Source organism: Eretmochelys imbricata, chromosome 3, assembly GCF_965152235.1.
Source record: "Eretmochelys imbricata isolate rEreImb1 chromosome 3, rEreImb1.hap1, whole genome shotgun sequence".
Lineage (NCBI taxonomy): Eukaryota > Metazoa > Chordata > Testudines > Cheloniidae > Eretmochelys > Eretmochelys imbricata.
In genome coordinates, this window is record NC_135574.1 from 111,416,373 (window position 1) to 111,437,005 (window position 20,633).

A 20,633-nucleotide genomic window follows, 5' to 3' on the forward strand; every position below is an offset into this window, starting at 1 on the left:
AACTCTTCTTTACTACTACTTGAAGAATCCATATTCTTCTCCTTTTCCCATCCAAAACTGGGTTAACAGATATTTATAGCTTTAGCCAGCAGAGAGTAGGCATTTGACTCCCCTATACCTGATCCCTATTTACATATGAACTGCTTCTGATTTAGCCATCCTTAAAGCCTTTGATAAAGAATTATATTATCTCTCCCATGTAGATCTCAAATTATTGTTTTCTACATCTGTATCTAATGCTATTTCCAAGAACAAAGTGTTGTATTTAAATGTCCATTTATTTCAAGAATTAGTGTGTAAAAAAGCATAACAACAAATATCACCATCCTTTAAAATTAAATTGCCCAACTGTTGTTTATCGTGCAAAACAAAATATCTTTAAGGAGGTAAAACAAGAAGTTCATACATAAATAGAAAAACTGATAGATTCTGAAGTAAAACACAAGTCAATTTTGCTTAATTCAATCCTAGTTTAATACAATCATCCATTTAATTTAAACCCTCAGGAACCTTTCTGGCTGTATTGTTGAAATGGGGCAGCAAGACCTTTGTAATGTATTTTGGATCTCTCTTTGGACTGATAAACTAAGGCCTTGTCTACAAACAAGCTTGCGCCATTTTTAACTAAGGGTTTGTCTTTAAAACCACTCAACTCAAATCAGTGCAAGTTCTGTTATTAGACAAGGTCTTAGTCAATGAGTGGACAAGTGATTCTTCTTCTGAGAGAGCTTTAAAAAAAGGGAATTTTTTCTATGTCTTAGGTCAGGGGTCCCCAACCTGCGCCTGTGGGCCATACGTGGCCCAACAGAGCATTTCATAAGGCCCACAGCCTGCTTCAACACAATATGCTAATGGCCAATTCCTTAGCGTTTTGTTGTCATGTTTACCTCATTTTAGTTTACACACGTGTGTAAATAGACAATACTGCATATAGGTTGTTTCTATCTAAATAGAAACTTAAAGTCACCTGTATTGATTTATATTTTAAATAGTATTAAAATATGTAGGGTCCATTTAGCCCTCACAAGGCTGTGCTTAGATTTATGTGGCCCTTCTGTGCAATAAGGTTGGGCACCACTGCTTGGGTGATGTGAAGAGTTTGCCTTGGCATAATGGAAGCCTCTAAAGGACATAATATGAAAGGGAAAGAGAGAATGCGCCATGATAGTCACATAAGCTTGTATATGGAAAAGGGGTTAACCAAATTGAGCAGGAGGACAGCGGTTCATGTAACCAGTCTCTAAGGTCCAAATCCTCACAGATATTTAGGTGCCTAACTCCTGTTGGAATCAAATCCTGTCACAAAAGGTAGAGCAATAATTTCTAAGAAGAGGAAATTGTAAAGTTTGTTGGACCCAGTTGTGTCCCTTTTACATACCAAGAAATATAGTGTTCATCTCTGCCCTTCACAGGTGCAACTTATGTGCAAAGTGTAATGGGTTCTTTTTTCACCAGTGCCACTTTGTGACCATTGGCAACTCACTTACTCACGTCTGCCTGTTTCACCCATGTGTAAAATGGATACCATATTACTTAACTACCTAGTGGGCAGTGCAGTCATTTTGACCCAAATGTTGGGGGCAGTACAAGGATCTCAGGTCCCACTACCAGTGGGACCAACAACACAGCAAAATTTTAAATAATCTCTCTAAATCATACACAAAAATCCTTCTTCTTTTACTCACATGAATAATCGCATCCCATTGGCTTCATTTAAATCACTAATTTTTAGCCCAGTTAGCAGGATTTTGTCCTATAGATACACACGTGAGTGTGTGTGTGTGTGTGTGGGAGAGACAGAGAGAGAGAGGGAGAGAGAATGTATGTGTAATATATAGATATAGATATATGAAATTTTATCCAGCCGTTCATTTGTATTTGGACAGCCTTTTCTTTTTGACAGATTATTGCTCATTTGTGAGCAGAGGAAACACCTCCACAGGTATCGAATAGGAATTGTAATGAGTTCTTCAATGACTCCACATGGAATAAAATAGATAATTCTGGACCGTTTTGATTACTTTGCAAAATAAATTATTTCCTATGAACAACCTGCATAACTTTGATTTTTTTTTTCATTAATACTTTACCATTGGATAGAACAGACTGTAAAGAACAGTTCTGATAGCTGACAGTTGTTAGGTATTAAAGCATGCCTTCAGCAAAAGGAAAAGATAAGTGTGAGGATTTAGAAATACACAAGAAGCCAGTTTAATCCCTAACCTGCATCATTTGCTTTGAAGTCATACAATTCTATTATTCTAAAACAGGCAATTAGTAAGAGTAGTGGACTAAATTAAACTTGCTCTGCTCTGCTGGTTCTATATGGTAAGTTTCAAAAACAGATCTTTTATTTTTTGCATTTACAAAGAACCAAAGTTACTCATTAAGCTTTCATACTTTCAAATCAACTTTTATAGCAGTTATGAAGAAACACAGAAAAAATTTTTCTGCTATTAACAGCTAGATGTGGCTGGACTACAATATCTATTCCAATCAAAATGATTCTGTGCACCTATCTTTTTAAGCCTCTTTAAAACTTGTAGTAATTCTTCTGGCTCCTTATAAAGAAAGAGTTTAAATGATTAGTAATTTGATAATGCTGTGAGTCTAGGTGACCTAGACTTGTGTCATGACATACAAGTAAGTACACACATTTACTATATATTATTGCTTAATTCACAGAGGCAAGATATGACTAGCTGAAACAGCAATGGAATGACTAAAGAAGTGCGTGATATCTCCTTAATGTTGACATCTGCAATAATGTCCACCAATTAGATTGCAAATGCAAGTCTTTGATTCCTGACAGTCCCATTAGCTGTGAACTGTGTGTGATGTCTCTGTATCAGTGCTTGTCAGAACCTGGAATTCCTATTCCATTTAGGAAAAAATCAAAATGGCATTCCATTTGGACCTTATTGAAACATTTAGGTTTGATAAGGTTGAAATAACTTTGTTTCAACTTTATTGACTTGGCTTAATAAATGTTTCAACTATTATATTAGGTCATACCATACTTTCATAATGACATGACACAGGGAGAATAAGAAAGATATCTGTATTTTGTATTAATATTAATTGTACCTCAGTTTACCTGCTTGATGATATACTGTCTGGCTACCTAGAAGTGAATCAAAAGGGGCTGCAATGAAAAACCAACAGGAAACAAAGCAATGGCCAGAGCTAAGACACCTCAGAGGCAAACTTCAACTTCAAGGAAGTAAGAGAATGAGGGCTGGACCATTAATGGGAACATACCCTGCCCGGACAGCCAGAATTACACAGCTGGTTTGCCAAGGGCCTAAGATCAAAAGGACACTAAACATTTAAATATTCTTTCTCTGGAGGGTGGGAGGAGTGTTCAGTTGTCAGAGGCTGCGGGTGGAAAGCAGACAGACTGAGATGCAGACCCTTGGGATAGGTCTGGGCACCTTGCAATATGTTTATTTTGAAGAAGCTTTTCTGCACGCTTTTAATCAGCTGCTGGTAACAGGACCCTAGAGGGAAGTTTCTTGGGGCTCTGCCTGAGAAAGATGAAGGAAGTGAAGGCTGTTGCCTGAGGGATGCATTTGAGAGGTACAGTAAAAATGTCTAAGGTGCAGCTTGCTCTGTAACTCTAACCATGTCATAACTTAACATGTGATGTCATAATATAATAGTTGAAACATTTTGACTATTAGATTTTTTACTTTATATTTTATTTTTATATTTTTTCATTTTATCCTAATCATTATTGCTCCCTTGAAACGAGGCAAATTTACTCTAGCTGGGGCTTTAGCCCCCATTCTGCTTCCTCACTCTCTCCTCAGCCCTGACGTAGACAGAGAACTATTAGGAATGAGAGACATGATGCAATACATACAAGACACTTCCATTGACATAGTATCAAATTCATGAGTTATTCAAAGTCAGGCCACACATACTGTCACTGGAACTGTTACTAGGAGTTTACAAGCTAACATGAAAAAACAATGGAGAATTTTGTTTTTTGCACAGAAGACATAGTCTGGTCCAAGGAGCTATATACTGGCTCCTTACATCTATAGCAGGAAGCCAAGCAAAACACACTGGAGGGACATTCTGGGCAGAAGCTCTACAGTGAACTGGAGGGAGAGAGTAGCTTCAGGCATAATGCTGTTTTCCTTGTTCTTACAAAGTTCCTTGTCGACTGTTTAGAAGAAGGTAACTCTATTTTCCTTGCCATTGTCACATCACAGATGGATCATGATGCGCAATAAAATAATAACAGTATACAATACGCCTGCTCCGTGAAGTTGGACAACATTATTTCTTCTCTTCAGAAAAGTCTCTCAGAGAAATGGAAAACTCTTGACAAATCATGGAGAACTTCCAGCAACTTATTTTTCTCTGCTCTTACAGGATAACTCTTGTAACATTCTTGAAAGAAAGGGTGGAAATTCACCTAGGGTGTAAGCTGCTTTATATTTAAAACCCTGGTTCTTTCATACTGTTGTTACAGTGCTGTTAGGTGCCAGATGCTTCAATACACTTTTGCATCCCACTTTTGGATGCGGGTAAGTAATGTTTGCCTTTCTAGGGAACGAGTTAGACTATTACAACTAATCAAATCACCATCTAGACTATTACAACTAATCAAATCACCATCCAAACGTACCAAAAACCATACATCAGTGTTGTGGTTCTCTTGGACCTCTGCCGTTATTGGAGGGGAATCTACCATAATTTGCCAAATATGCAGCTGCATTCAAAGTAAACTAGAGAATATCAGATAACAAACTAACCTTTTGTATTTTTAATAATAAAATCACCAGTTAGTGTCACTTCCATGTTCTAATTAATTATGGTATCATCATAAATATCGTACAGACAGTGAGGAGCATTTGACCTCTGTGACAATCATTCCAAAGTGCCTAGTTAGTTTTTCTGTTACCAACTATAATGGTTTAGAATATTGAGAGATCAACAAGAAGCTCTTATAACACAGCCACTTGAATCAGACTGTTAGGTACATTGAGTTTGCCTGATTGTTTTGTCAGACATGCTGCACAGTAGCATTCTTATTTGGTGTGTAAATGCGAGGTACATAGTTTGTGCAACATGGATTGGAACTTTCTGAGCTTTTTAAAAGCCTGATAGATTTAGCCTGTGTAAATATGCATGAAGCTGTTTTTCTTCCTTCAGTAACCAACTAAGCTTCTCTGTTTGGTGCCTCAATTAGTATTAATATCCTCTGTCTCTACCTTTGATCTATGCTGGATCAATATTGCCCACTGTTCTCATCAATGAGTGACACAAGTAAGGCTGCCCTACTGGCTGACTCTTGTTCAGTTGGCCTTGTCAGTAATAGAATTATAAGAATAATTAGCCACTGAATAGAAAATAGCCACTTGAGTCGCAGTCCTATCCTCTTTAAATGTATCTCAGCTCTGCTCTTGTGATGTATTACTGTGCCTCTACTCTCTCCATGGAAATGCCAGCCTCTCTCTGATCCTGGGTTCTGCTCTCTGATTGAATAGCCTTGCTTAAATAACAGCTTATGGCCCGATCCTGCTCCCATTAAAGCTGGTGGCCAAACTTCTGTTGGCTACAGTGGGAGCAGGAACTGCAGCTGTTCCGTGGCAATGATATTGAGCATTCAAGCGGGACTCTCCTGTATCTTGCACGATAGTAAGGATCAAGCACAATTTTGCCTAATTAAATTACTAAGTGGGAGACTGTGTCCCAAGGAGACTGAGTGGGAGACTGTGTCCCAGCAGCCCAAGAGAACCACCATACTAGGCAGTGGCCTGTTGTGGCACTGCACCAGAAGTACCCTAGGGAAGGAATTACAGCTGAGGTTGTTACAGTTCTCTCCCTGATGCCCTCCGACTGAAATAGTTCCCCACTAACAGATGGCACAAATTCCTTTTAAACTTTTTTTTTTAATTGACTAAAAGGATCCCATCAAATCAAAATCTAATTACATGTTATCCTAATCACAGGTTAACTAATATTGTCCTTCAACCTTAGACGCACGTATCTAAATACGATTCATCCTTGTGTGACATGCCATCTTAGGTTTTCCATTATTTAGTTCTACCATAACATCTCTGTTGATCTACCCCCTTCTCTGAGCAGTAATTGGAAAATCATTGTCTTACAAACATGTCTAAAAGTTAAAATAAAACAAACCTGGGGATGTTTAAAAGAAGAAACCAGAATCTTTAAATGCCAATCTTAATATTAAACTCGTCTAACCAGAACCAGAAAATCCTCTTAGAGTGTTCACTGTGCAAGAGCCAGGACACCAGTCCATTCCAGCTCCTGTGGAAGTCAGTGTCAATATATCTATGCAAGAAGGAGCAAAATGTGCTATCCAAAGGGTAGTCTTAAAGAGCGTAGATTAATAAAATGTCTCTTCAACAGTAGCAAAGCCAATGGACAAAGTACCTGTTAACGCTATGAATGAGCAATTATTAAACACAATTTATGCCTCTGCTTTAGCTTGACTTTCTGATCAGTGACATTAAATAAATCCAATCTTAAGCAGAGAACCCACTGTTTTTTTCCCCTATGTGAATAGCTCCATTTGTTATGGCACAAATGATTGTTTCTAGATAGCTTTATTCAACATAAACTGGCATATCCGATGGCATAGACAATGTGTTTTAAAAACACTGTTTCCTTCTTTTAATCTCCCCTGGATATATCCACTCCAGGTTATTGATCCGAGTAAACTGGAAAAAGACCATGAGAACAGAGAAGAGAGTGCTAAACAGTACATGTGTTAAACTGCTGTCGGATGAAGTCAGTATCCCTTTTTTCATGAATGCTGTCTGCATGGCATATCCAGCAGGCAGGATTATTTTTTAGTTGAGCCTCTCTCTTAATTACAAAGAAGAAATTGCCAAAGAAATAATTTCTGAAAGTCATTTTCAGATCCAAGTGGTATTTATGATGCATAATTATATTTAATTTAATTTATATGTAAATGAAATTATTTCAGTTGCAATTTCACTCTAGCCAGATTATTACAAAATCAAAAGACTTAGTCAGCTCTGACAAGAGAATAGACTTTGTGAACTGACAATAAAATTTCAAATTATATTTCAAAATTTCGATTTTAACAAAATAATTGATGTCACAAATGCAAGACTCTTGATAAGATAGCAAGAGGTTGGTAATGTCTACCCTTGATTTTCTGAGACTGTTGTTTGACATAAACAATGGGTCAAATCTCACTCACTTAGTCAAAACTTGCTCACTTTTCATGTGGAAAAACTGCCATTGATTCATTGAGAGTTCTGCTTGAGAAAGATGAAGAAAATTTGGACCAATCAGGTGTAAGCCTAAATATAGTATGGATTTAACTCCTTTTCCCAATTTTTGTTAAATGTTGGTGCCTTTTGTAGGGTTAGGGGAGGTTGAGCGAGAGGGAGGGAAAGATTTTTTTTTGTTGTTTCATGCTCTCTTGTGTTTTTTGTCAATCCTTCTGAGACAGATAATGGAGTACCGTATAATTTACTGTGTTTGGATCCTTTATTTCAGACCTTAAAAGTAAAAATCCTGTCTTCTTTATTTTTGACACAAAAGGTCAAATTTTCAGACTAGATGCAATGGTTACATACCCTTATCATGCTTCAAATAGCTCACTTGTATGTGTGCTTAAAAAAAGAAAGAAGGAATGAAAACAAATGCTAACTACATAAAAAATGGCAAGAGAGGTTTGAAGCTACTTGAGGTGCAAGTTCACATATCTAGCTGTATATGCAAGTCAGCATGCTGTGGCTAGCCAGTGAGTGTGAAACTTTGTGGGTGCATCCATTATGCCCATAGTTGGAAAATTTCGTCCGAAAATATCTCATAAGTTTTTGTAAAACTGTAGGTTTTCCCTCAATCATTGTTCACAGTTTGCCAATGTTGTACAACTAATATAAAGCACTGGTTGCCTACTTGGCTGCCATCCAAAGATGGTCATGTTGGCTTTCTTCAGGAAGGAAGATGCTTCAGAGTTTGGGCAGCACCATAATCATGGTACTTTACAAGTGGGGAAAGAGCGAAGGTGAACCTTCCCCTGGGTGAAAGAAGAAAGTTGAAACCCTTAAAGGGCCAAAAGGGAGCACACCAAAAAGTGGATGGGGAGATTATAGTGAAGGAGTTGAAGTGGAATTGGCTGAATCCCAGCAGTAGAAGAAAGTGGGGGATGGGGAAAGCCTGGCAAAGATGACAGAGGAATGAACAAGTTTTATTGCTGTTGCCAAGTAGCTGTATGACAAGTTACAGGGAGCTAGGGCCAGGAGGATGGGAACTTCCAAAGATCTGCCAAACTTCCAAAATGTAGGATGCTTTCTTCAGCCTCTCCAGGGAGCTCTTGCCCATGGATTTACATGTAACGTTCCTGTACGGAGACTGAAGACTGTTGTTTTAACGTATTGCTCCCATGATGCCTCACTGTGGTGCTGATGTGGCAGCAAAGTTATGAGGCAGAGAGCAGATTTTAATGGGGTTTTGGTTTGGTAAGACAGCAGATATGTAAAAACTGCTTGAAAACCATCAGTTTTGAGGCTGTGATAGTTAAGATATTTAGAGCAAAGGCCCTCTTGTGTCTGAACATTCAATGGCCCCCCCTAATCTTTTCTCATTTGGGAAAATGCTCTTGGGAAGCTTCACCTAGTTATGAAGCTTGGTACTTGCACTATGCTGGCCAATTTGGAGCACCATTTACCTCACAGCTCTGTTTGGCCCCAGATGAATCCTACATAGCTGCGCTTGGCAAAAAAAACTGAGTACCTGAGAGCTTCTGGACATGATTCAGTGAAGATTTAGGAGAGGCTTAAGTGTTATCTGCATTATTTACTATGGCAGGAGACTCTTTTATGGTACTAAAAAGAAACAATGCAACAAGACTAGTAGATTTTATATGCAGTAGCTGAGAACAAAGAGGAGCAAATATCATGTGACCTCCTAATTCTCCACAGGCCATCACCAGGTGAACTGTGGTCCATACACTGAAGGAAAATATTAAATTGAACACTTAATAAGTCAGTCAGGAATAAAATACAAAAGGAGGCTGAAATATAGTTGCTTAGGTGCCATTCTGTATTCTGCTTAAGTAACAATGTTTTTAAGTTTAAATAATTCATTCTACAGTGGTGGATGTGCTTAAATAATAGATTCAAGGGATAAGTATTTTCCCCTCCATACTCTTCAGTGAAGGTGGGGGACAAAATACTATCACTTGAATAGTCTTTGTGTGGGATCGGGCGTATATCAAACTTCTAACTGCTCTTTTCTTTGCTCGGCTAGACACATATTACCTGCACATAATTATGATACTGCATAATAGTAATAACCTTCCATTGAATCTTTGTACATAATAGGTCATTCAAACACCATATTATGTTATCCGATACAGTATATGCTCATAGGATTGTGTATTAAAAAGAAAAGGAGTACTTGTGGCACCTTAGAGACTAACAAATGTATTTGAGCATAAGCTTTCGTGAGCTACAGCTCACTTCATCAGATGCATGCAGTGGAAAATACAGTGGGGAGATTTATATACACAGAGAACATAAAACAATGGGTGTTACCATACACACTGTAACAAGAGTGATCAGGTAAGGTGAGCTATTACCAGCAGGAGGGGGAAACCTTTTGTAGTGATAATCAAGGTGGGCCATTTCCAGCAGTTGACAAGAACATGTGAGGAACAGTGAGGGGTAGGGGGATATAAACATGGGGAAATAGTTTTACTTTGTGTAATGACACATCCACTCCCAGTCTTTATTCAAGCCAAAGTTAATTGTATTCAGTTTGCAAATTAATTCCAATTCAGCAGTCTTTCATTGGAGTCTGTTTTTGAAGTTTTTTTTGTTGAAGAATTGCCACTGTAATTGAGTGACCAAAGAGATTGAAGTGTTCTCCGACTGGTTTTTGAATGTTATAATTCTTGAAATCTGATTTGTGACCATTTATTCTTTTACGTAGAGACTGCCCAGTTTGGCCAATGTACGTGGCAGAGGGGCATTGCTGGCACATGATGGCATATATCACATTGGTAGATGCGCAGGTGAACGAGCCTCTGATAGTTTGGCTGATGTGGTTAGGCCCTATGATGATGTCCCCTGAATAGATATGTGGACACAGCTGGCAACGGGCTTTGTTGCAAGGATAGGTTCCGGGGTTAGTGTTTTGTTGTGTGGTGTGTGGTTGCTGGTGAGTATCTGCTTCAGGTTGAGGGGCTGTCTGTAAGCAAGGACTGGCCTGTCTCCCAAAATCTGTGAGAGTGATGGGTTGTCCTTCAGGATAGATTGTAGATCCTTGATGATGCGTTGGAGAGGTTTTAGTTGGGTGCTGAAGGTGATGGCTAGTGGCATTCTGTTATTTTCTTTGTTGGGCCTGTCCTGTAGTAGGTAACTTCTGGGTTCTCTTCTGGCTCTGTCAATCTGTCTCTTCACTTAAGCAGGTGGGTATTGAGGTTGTAAGAACACTTGATAGAGATCTTGTAGGTGTTTGTCTTTGTCTGAGGGGTTGGAGCAAATGCTGTTGTATTGTAGAGCTTGGCTGTAGACAATGGATCGTGTGGTGTGGTCTGGATGAAAGCTGGACGTATGTAGGTAGGCATAGCAGTCAGTAGGTTTCTGGTATCGGGTGGTGTTTATGTGACCATTGCTTATTAGCACTGTAGTGTCCAGGAAGTGGAACTCTTGTGTGGACTGGTCCAGGCTGAGGTTGATGGTGGAATGGAAATTGTTGACATCATGGTGGAATTCCTAAAGGGATTCTTTTCCATGGGTCCAGATAATGAAGATGTCATCAGTGTAGCGCAAATAGAGTAGGGGCATTAGGGCACGAGAGCTGAGGAAGAGTTGTTCTAACTCAGCCATAAAAATGTTGGCATACTGTGGGGCCATAGCAGTGCCGCTGATTTGAAGGTATACATTGTCCCCAAATGTGAAATAGTTATGGGTGAGGACAAAGTCACAAAGGTCAGCCACCAGGTTTGCCGTGACATTATCGGGGATACTGTTCCTGATGGCTAGTAGTCCATCTTTGTGTGGAATGTTGGTGCAGAAGGGTTCTACATCCATAGTGGCCAGGATGGTGTTATCAGGAAGATCACCGATGGATTGTAGTTTCCTCAGGAAGTCAGTGGTGTCTCGAAGATAGCTGGGAATGCTGGTAGCTTAGGGCCTGAGAAGGGAGTCTACATAGCCAGACAATCCTGCTGTCAGGGTGCCAATGCCTGAGATGGTGGGGCGTCCAGGATTTCCAGGTTTATGGATCTTGGGTAGCAGATAGAATACCCCTGGTCGGAGTTCTAGGGGTGTGTCTGTGCGGATTTGTTCTTGTGGCTTTTCAGGGAGGCTTGAATAAAGACAGGAGTGGATGTGTCATTACACAAAGTAAAACTATTTCCCCGTGTTTATTCCTCCCCCCCCCAACCCCCCCCCCAGTGTTCCTCACATGTTTTTGTCAACTGCTGGAAATGGCCCACCTTGATTATGGCTACAAAATCCCCCCCCCGGCTCTCCTGCTGATAATTGCTCACCTTACCTGATCACTCTTGTTACAGTGTGTATGGTAACATCCATTGTTTCATGTTCTATGTATATAAATCTCCCCATTGTATTTTCCACTGCATGCACCCGATGAAGTGAGCTGTAGCTCACGAAAGCTTATGCTCAAATAAATTTGTTAGTCTCTAAGGTGCCACAAGTACTCCTTTTCTTTTTGTGGATACAGACTAACATGGCTGCTACTCTGAAACCTGTATTAAAAAGAGTTTTGGCTGTCATAGATTTGTTTCTAATTAATTAAACCTGGATAAATACGCCCTGTATAATCAATGCAAGAAAAGGGAAAGAACGGGTTGTATCTTAATCCTTTGTTGTGGAGCTTTACAAATCTGTTAGTTACTGCTTGATTCTGTTTCACTGTTAAACACCCATAACTGTAATCAGTCAGGGAGAGCTACACTCTTTCAGGACCTCTCAAAATTGGTCCAATTATAGACTCACAGACTTTAAGATCAGAAGGAACTATCATGATCATCTAGTCTGACCTCCTGCACATTGCACGCCACAGAACCTCTCCCAGACATTCCTCTAATAGCACCCTGACCTCTGGATGAGTTACTGAAGTCCTCAAATCATGATGTAAAGGACTTTAAGTTACAGAGAATCCACCGTTTAAACCTGCAAGTGACTCATGCACCATGATGCAGAGGAAGGCGAACCTTCCTGCCCGCTCCAGGTCTCTGCCAAAATAATGCATCCCTTTTTAGTGATTTTTTTTAAACACTGTATGTAAACTGGGAGTCCCTAACATGTTTTGCTTTTCTGCTTGTGTTGTCATCACTGGCCATTTATACTATTGACAAGCTAACGTATATTTCTGGAGTAATAGGACAATGTAGGAATTGCTTTCAAGCATGTACTTCATGAATAAGTCAGATTGTAGTCATTTGCTGAAGTAATATATATTTTCACAGCGCACGCAGATGTTCTATTGAATTATCAGTTCATTTATTTTACACTGAGATTCTGAAGACCACTTAGGATTTCCAGAAACATAAGATAAAGATTCTTTGCTGGCAGTTTTGTTTCACTCTTGTAAGGCTTTAGATTGATGTGCCTTTCTGAGTTTGTGAAGTTGCAGGAGATCCATTTGTCCCCTTCAATAAATGTGGCAAGAACTATCCTTCAATAAGAAGAAATAACAGTTCAAATACTATAACCAGCAATGACTGCATGCAGCTCAATCCAAACTAGAAATCAGAATTAAACTTTAACCCAATACACTGTTGTTTCAAATAGGGGTAGGAATGTTTTAAACAAAAAAAATTAAACAGAAACAAAAACATATTCAAAGTCAGGAAATTATAAGTTAAGGTTCTACAAATAACTTCAAGTTGTACATTTGCCAGTGGTCCTCTTTTAGTTACGGTGTTTCTGTTATTTCCTGTATATTCCACCCATCATCTCCGGAGTATCTATCGTTTTATCACAAGTGACTGGTATTGCATTGTCATCCTTTTCCACCTGTTAGGAGCACTTGTGAATTAAACCTTCCATCTTGGCTGGCTAAAACCAATGAGGAATTACTAGGTGAAATCCTGGCCTCATTGAAGTTGATGGGAGTTTTGCCATTGACTTCAATACAGCCAGGATTTTACCCCATCACTTACTGGTGAAGACTGTCTGTGCCTCCCTTTGGAAGAATAGGATACCAGGTGTGTGCCAGTAGATTAACAGGTAATTAACCAATCACATAGCATTGATAATCTTGCTATCAAAGTGGTTCAAATCATGTCTTTCATTTTCTAAGGAGGGTTTTAATGGAACCCTAGTGAGCAAGATGGTCTCTTTAATTACACACACAGCCTATAATCTTCTCTTCCTCATCTGTTTGCATTTTGCATGTTGTTTAACTCATTTAACTGTAATGCAATGCTGTAGAAGCAGGGTATTAAATATAAGTGTATGTGGCCAAGGTCTATGGCACCAAAACTACCTAATGAGGTTTTTGATGCCCCTGACAAGTGGAAAATGTTCACTTCTCCTATCTACTGGTCACTTGTGCAACTGAAACAGACATTTAATTGCTTTGCTTAATGTCTGCAGATGGCAGAAATCTGTCTGTAGGGTAAAGCTGGCCCTGTATAGCTCTGTCTCCCAGAGGAAATAAGCCTTTTGGGCTCAGGTTCACAAAGAATGTCTCTATGCAACTGTGCATATCCAAACAATCATGTCTCTTACTGTGTATTACTTCCCTCTCCTCTTTGAAAGGACAAAGGCAAAGACAGCCCTGTTGAATCAAGAGCTATTAATGTGTTATTTCTCAGCCTTTGAATTGTGTGACACATTTGTTTGTTATTCTTTTGTTCAAGCCTACAATTATAATCCAAGAAAATATTAGCCTTGAGAAATGTTACAAATAAATCCATTTATTGCTTTTAGAGAGATTTTTAAACTTTAAAAAAACGGAATGAATCTTTTTGTGGCCTTTAAGGAAGTGTCTGTCTGTCCTCACCTCCCCACCGCTGTCCCTAAGGAGAAGACTGTTGGTATAAAATCTTCAGTAAAAAGACCTAAAAGAAATTTTGTATCTTTCTCTCTACCCCATTTCCCCCACTCCCCTTTTCTTTTTATCCCAAGGTAAACATGACCCTGTGATAAACTATGCAGATTTGGAAACACATAAGTGGAAACTGATAGATGTAATACTATATGGATGGTACTATAAACATATCACATCTGCATTAATCCTACATAACCTACCATAGCATTTATAAAGTTCTTTATGTTTTAGAGCCAGACTCTCTCTATAATTTTAAACAAAAAATCAAGGTCAATGAGCATTCACAAATTCTCCAAATGTGCATATAAATAGGGACTAAGCCAGCTAAGTGACTATCCAAACCCCAAATAACCTCTTTATGTGAAATTATAGTAAATGTGCATGTAGATATACTGTGGGCGCTCAAATGTACATACAAGTTGACCTTTTGTAAATAAAAGCTTGGTCCTCAACAGTGATGTGTAAACATTAATTTTTTCAACAGTCCTAGGAAAGCTTACTTCAGCCCATTTTACGTCCATTAGAATCTGACCAAGGTTGATTCATGGCAAACTTTTCAAGCTTGGGTGACTAAGGTCTGGTTTCCAAGTCTATAGTTAGACATCTCTATGCAGGTACCCAGATAGACAGAGTTGTGGTTCTCAGCTATAGTTTTGGTACCTAACTTCATTCATCCAAGCTTGAAAACTTTGGCCTATGTGACTTGCTCAGGTGCACAAGTGTATTTAGAACTCACAGATTCCTTGCTCCTAGTCCTGTGCTTATCCCTGAGGTGCATACTACCTCTCAGAACTAGACAATACCAAGAGTTGAGCTCTACGCATATTCACTTTAAAGGGTTAAAGCTGCATTTTTGTTGCTGTGACAGATGGCTATTTCCTGCACTATCCTGAATAAACTTTTTTAAATTAAGTTAAACCTTACTGAATAAGGTATAAAACCTTTGGGGTCCATTAAGTTAAAAATGTAATTGTTGATGTGTTATTGTAGGACTGTACATAACTGTTTGAGGGATGTAACTAATGCAAATGTTAGGAACATCAAAAAAAAATATTTGGGACAATACTTGGATGATCATACATCCCATTTTAGCCAGGACAGTTCCCTTTTTCCTGTCCCGGACGTCACCAACTTTTTTGGCAAATCTGGGTATTTGTGCCATTTGGCAAGAGCAAATGGGACAAATGCCCAGTTTCCAAACAGTGAGGTACAGAGGAACATTCGAGGGCGGGGAAGGGGCGAGGGGGAGGCATGGGACATCTCCACATCCTTCTTGCAGGCAGCCCAAGGCCCATGCCCCACCCCCCACCAGGAGGCTACACAGGAGCCTGGCTGATTTGTCTCTGCTATTCCTTGGCCCTCCAATCAGGGAACAATGGGGTGTCTTATGCTCATTCTGCAATCCAATCAAAGGGCAGCACTCTCAGGGCCCTAATTCAAACTCTTCTCGGGTTTCCATGGAGATGGCAGGCCTAGCCGGGCCATGGAGCTGCAACTTGGCTGGTAAGTGCCCAACCAGGTCCTACAGGCCGGGGGCGGTGCAGGCCTCTTCCCAATTGTGGGGGCTGAGGTGGGCTAGACAGAAAATTTTGGGAGCTGCACTATACATCTTGTGTGCACACATACTTATTTTTCTAACAGCATGCACTTAAATGTGCATTTTATTTATGTTATCCTCAAAAAGAGAATAAAAATATATATGGACAGATTGGTTTTAAACTTCATCTATGGCAGCTCACTGGTGCAACATTTATTCACAGAAAATCAATAGGAAAAATATGTAAGCCAATAAATAAAATAATTATATTAATAATAACAAATAACAATAAATGCAAATGTCTGAAAAAATTATTGGTTAAATAATACTAATAGCTAATTACTTTAAACTGGAGAATGTACTGTATTATATTTTAAAATTAGCCATTTGCACATGCATGCCCACACACACACACACACTACTCTTTAAAGCAAAATAAACAACTGACCAAAACTAAGTACATCTTTTTTTTGCTAGCTGATCAAGCCTGTATTTCTTTCCAGTCAAGTCAAATACCTATAATCTGAACGTTAAAAATATTTTTAAAGATTTTGGGGGCAGGGCAAAGGACACTCTTCCTGTAACTGTTGTGCATTCACAGTCACGATGTAAATACAAGTAATTTATTAAACACATAATAGGGGGCGAGTGTTTTTCAACATTTCCACTAAACCAGTGAAAAATTGACATGCATTATGAAACAAAAAAAATGCATGTACAAAGATTGAGCTACTACTCACCACAGAGAGGATGTTTCACTTAAGGACAATCCATCTGTTGTTGTGATTAGCCATGTATACCAGACGTTCTCAAACTGGGGGTGTGTGGAATATATCCTGGGTGGAAGGCATGAGCTGCCCAGGTCTGAAAGCAAACGGAGAGCAGCAGCTGCTGGCTTGATGCCCAGCTCTGAAGGCAGTGCCACCACCATCAGCAATGCAGAACTGCAGAAGGGTGGCAATGGCATACAATGCCCCCCTTACTTCTGTGTAGTGTTTGACCTCTGCGCTGGGAGTGGTGGCTACAGGGGAGCTAGGGCACATTTTGGGGTGGCTGTAGCCCGTGCGAGTTCCCCTGGTCCCACTCCTGCCTGCAGCATCTGCTTGTGGCGAGGCATCATGTGGCACGGCCCACCCTCCAGCCTCCCACCCTGGCCTCATGCCCCCCTGACCCCAAGCGGTCCCCAGAGCCCCCACCCTGGCCTTGTGTCCACCCCACTCCCTGCCCTTTGGGGCTGGTCCCTGGAGCCCTCTCCAGCCCCCACTCTGCCCCAACTGGCCTCTTTCCCTCCCCAGTCCACCTCCAGTCGCCTGCTTCTGCCACATCCCGGGCATCTCCCCAAGGCTGCTATCTAGAGTCTCTTTGGTCCCTCCCGTTACCCAAAGCTCCCATCCTGGCCCTCTGCTACCCCTGCCCCCAAAGGGGCATCGGACCACTAGCTTCACCTCCTGGCTCTATGCCCAAAAGTACTCATACACGTTCACACCCTGCTTTGCTACCCAGATCCCAGCCCATACCTATTCCTCTTCCCCATTGTCCCCATCTCTGCTACTTGGCTCCATTGGGGACATGGAGGAACGTTTGGGGTGGGGGCGTGGACAAGCAGCGATGCCAGGCAGGTCAGGCCATCCCCGCACATCCCGTTTTCAGTTTAGGGAAATATGGTCACCCTACAGAGTACATGTGAAAGGAGTTCTTTAGGAGAGATTTGGGACGCTGTTTGAAGCTGTGGAGAAAAGCCTGTTGTCTGCTGGCTGCCTGCTCCTGGAAACTCCAGATCAAAGACCCCGGAACTGTATGAAGGGTGGACTAAACTTTTAATGAGTGTGCTAGTTCTGGGTTGAGGCTACTACAAACTTGTTACCATAGAAGAGACCCTTTTGTGGGGTTTTGAAGAACTCCTCCTGCCAGAGTCCTGTTAGAGCTGGGGTTATCTCTGGTAAGCTTATTAGCATGCATCTAGGTTCTTTTATTGTTTTTAATATGTTTTCTCTGTAATGCTTTTATCTAACGAATAAATGTGCTTGCATAAAAAGAGCTGTGTGGTAGCTTAACTGTAGGCAGTTGCATTGTTATCAGTTTCTGAAGAGAAAGCTAGCAGGTCTTCTTAGGCAGACTGTCTTTTGCTGGGACTAACACAGTGAAGGCTGGAAAGTGTTCAGCCTGGAAATACCCCCAATCAAGAGGGAGAGAGAGACATGGACGTCCATCCAAGAAAGGTGATGGCTAGGGAGCCAGAAGCCTGAGAGAGGGTGCCCTCACTGAACTGCTATGGGGAAATATAGGTGCAGTTGCCCTGAACTGTCACAGTTGCACCCAAAAATGTAACTCATTGAAATGGTGCATAAGTGAGAACACATCAACATATTAATTTGATTGGACTCATTCAATTTGCAAATAACGGGAGGATGCAGGGACAATCTCTAGTAGCCAGCATGGGTTTATCAAGAACAAATTATGCCGAATCAGTTTGATTTCCTTCTTTGACAGCGTAACTGATTTGGTGGACAGGGGGAATGCGGTGGACATAATATACTTGGACTTCAGCAAGGCTTTTGACACAGTCCCACATGACATTCTGATAAGTAAGCTGGAGAAATGCAGGCTCAACAGAACTACCATTAAATGGATACATAATTGGTTAAACAGCCACAAACAAAAAGAATAACTATTAATGGAATGGTGTTGGATTGGATAGAGGTCTGAAGTGGGGTTCCACAGGGATCTGTACTGGGTCTGGTGTTGTTTACCATCTTCATTAATGGCCTGGATGTAGGAACAGACAGCATACTGATCAAATATGCAGATAACACAAAGCTGGGGGGAACTGCCCATAATCTGGAGGATAGAAGAGATTAAGGGCGATATGATAGCAGTCTTCAAATACTTGAAAGACTGCCACAAAAAAGATGGAGAAAAGTTGTTTTCTCTTGCACCAATGGCAGGACAAGAGGCAATGGGTTCAAACTACAGCATAGCAGATTTAGATTAAATCTCAGGAAAATTTTCCTAACAGTAAGAATAGCAGGACAATGGAACAGACTGCCTGGGGAGGTTGAGGAAGCTCCTTCACTGGAGGTTCTCAAAAGGAGGCTGGATCGCCATCTGTCTTGGATGGTTTAGAGAGAACAAATCCTGCATCTTGGCAGGGGTTTAGACTAGATGACCCTTCCGGTCCCTTCTAACCCTACAATTCTATGGGTATGTCTACACTACGAAATTAGGTCGAATTTATAGAAATCAGTTTTGTAGAAAGCGGTTTTATACAGTTGATTGTGTGTGTCCCCACACAAGTGCTCTAAGTGCATGTAGTCGGCGGAGTGTGTCCACAGTACCGAGGCAACCGTCGACTTCCGGAGCGTTGCACTGTGGGTGGCTATCCCACAGTTCCCACAGTCTCTGCCGCCCATTTGAATTCTGGATAGAAATCCCAGTGCCTGATGGGGCTAAAACATTGTCGCGGGTGGTTCTGGGTACATACTGTCAGGCCCCCGTTCCCTCCCTTCCTCCGTGAAAGCAAGGGCAGACAATCGTTTTGCGCCTTTTTTCTTGAATTACCTGTGCAGACGCCATACCACGGCAAGCATGGAGCCCGCTCAGCTAACCATCACCGTATGTCTCCTGGGTGCTGGCAGACGTGGTACTGCATTGCTACACAGCAGCAGTTAATTGCCTTTTGGCAGCAGAGAGTGCAGTATGACTGGTAGCCGTCATCGACGTAGTCTTGGGTGCTCTTTTAACCGGGCGCCTGGGCAAACATGGGAGTGACTCAGCCAGGTCATTTCCCTTGTTTCGTCTCATGGTGATGGAGTCCTACCGGCAGTGCACTGTCTTTTAACCTGCAGCTAGCAGAAGATGATGGCCAGCAGTCACACTGCACCATCTTCTGCCGAGCACCCAGGTGTTGACGATGGCTAGCGGTCGTACTGCACAGTCTGCTGCCAGCAAGATGTATAAAGATAGATGAAGTGGCTCAAAACAAGAAATAGACCAGATTTGTTTTGTATTCATTTTCTCCTCCCTCCCTTCCTCTGTGAAATCAATGGCCAGTTTTGAGTTCTATCCTTGAGGGGGCCATTCAGTTTCTCGCAAAGCCACCCCCTTTGTTGATTTTAATTCCCTGTAAGCCAATCCTGTAAGCCATGTTGTCAGTCGCCCCTCCCTCCGTCAGGGCAACGGCAGACAATCGTTTCACGCCTTTTTTCTGTGCAGATGCCATACCACGGCAAGCATGGAGCCCGCTCAGATCACTTTGGCAATTAGGAGCATATTAAACACCACACGCATTATCCAGCAGTATATGCAGCACCAGAACCTGGCAAAGCGATACCGGGCGAGTAGGTGACGTCAGCACGGTGACGTGAGTGATGAGGATATGGACACAGACTTCTCTCAAAGCACGGGCCCTGGTCATGTGGGCATCATGGTGCTAATGGGGCAGGTTCATGCAGTGGAACGCCGATTCTGGGCTCGGGAAACAAGCACAGACTGGTGGGACCGCATAGTGTTGCAAGTCTGGGACGATTCCCAGTAGTTGCGAAACTTTTGCATGCGTAAGGCCACTTTCATGGAACTTTGTGACTTGCTTTCCCCTGCCCGGAGGCGCAAGAATACCAAGATGAGAGCAGCCCTTACAGTTGAGAAGCGAGTGGCAATAGCCCTGTGGAAGCTTGCAATGCCAGACAGCTACCAGTCAATCGGGAATCAATTTGGAGTGGGCAAATCTACTGTGGGGGCTGCTGTGATGCAAGTAGCCAACGCAATCAAAGATCTGCTGATATCAAGGGTAGTGACCCTGGGAAATGTGCACTCTGACATTGTCTGCCTCCACGCATTCATCTGTGCTCTGTCAGTGTGGGAGGACAGCATGAGCTCAGAGAACATTTCATCACGAGTGCATTTTTTTCGCCTTCTAATCTTCACTAGCCTCTGGGAAGGAGAAGATCCTGTGATCCTTGAAACACATGCAGCTGGTGGAGAGAAAAAAAGGGACAGTGGTATTTAAAAAGGCACATTTTCTAGAACAATGGGTGCACTCTTTCACAGT